This window comes from Bison bison, unplaced genomic scaffold (genome assembly GCF_000754665.1).
Source record: "Bison bison bison isolate TAMUID 2011002044 unplaced genomic scaffold, Bison_UMD1.0 scf7180017864079, whole genome shotgun sequence".
Taxonomy (NCBI): Eukaryota; Metazoa; Chordata; class Mammalia; order Artiodactyla; family Bovidae; genus Bison; species Bison bison.
In genome coordinates, this window is record NW_011494651.1 from 1,064,218 (window position 1) to 1,064,950 (window position 733).

Sequence of the window (733 nt, forward strand, 5' to 3'; positions counted from 1 at the left end):
GTGCTGCAATTCATGGGGTCGCAAAGAGTCGGACACGACTGAGCGACTGAACTGAACTGAACTGAGGGGGCAAGGCCCTTGATTGCTGAGTGGGGAGCAGCCTGTTGCAAATTTTCCAGGCCTGTGAGGATGAGGCCTGATCTGGAGCTGGGGTACGGTGGGGGAGGATAGAATGGCAGAGAAGGGGGGCCAGGGAGGCTTTTCCAAGGTGTTTCTGCCAAGCTCCCCTCCTCCCTTCTACTGCCAGCAAAGCCATCCAGCCGGACACACACGCCTCGCCTGCTGCCCAGGGCTGCATTGCAGTGCTACCTGCTAGTCTGCTCAGACACAGGTACAGGACCTGGAGTTTCTACGGGAAGCTAATGTAGGGGGAGGTGTGGGGAGGATTCAAAAGACTTGAGGTTGTTCAGTCGCTAAGTCATGTGCAACCGTTGGCCTCCTTTCCATTAGAATGTCTACAGCAAGCATGTGTCATATGGGAATGTGTCCCCAGGCCGAGGGTGTGCCCTGTATGCTGTCTATGCAGGTGTGGCCCAGAGACACACGACCTGCACTGTTTGTTGTTCAGTTGCTAAGACTCTTTGCCACCCATGGGCTGTAGCCCACCAGGCGTCCCTGTCCATCACCAACTCCTGGAGTTTACTCAAACTCGTGTCCATTGAGTTGGTGATGGCATCCAACCATCTCATCCTCTGTCATCCCCTTCTCCTGCCCTCAATCTTTCCCAGCATCA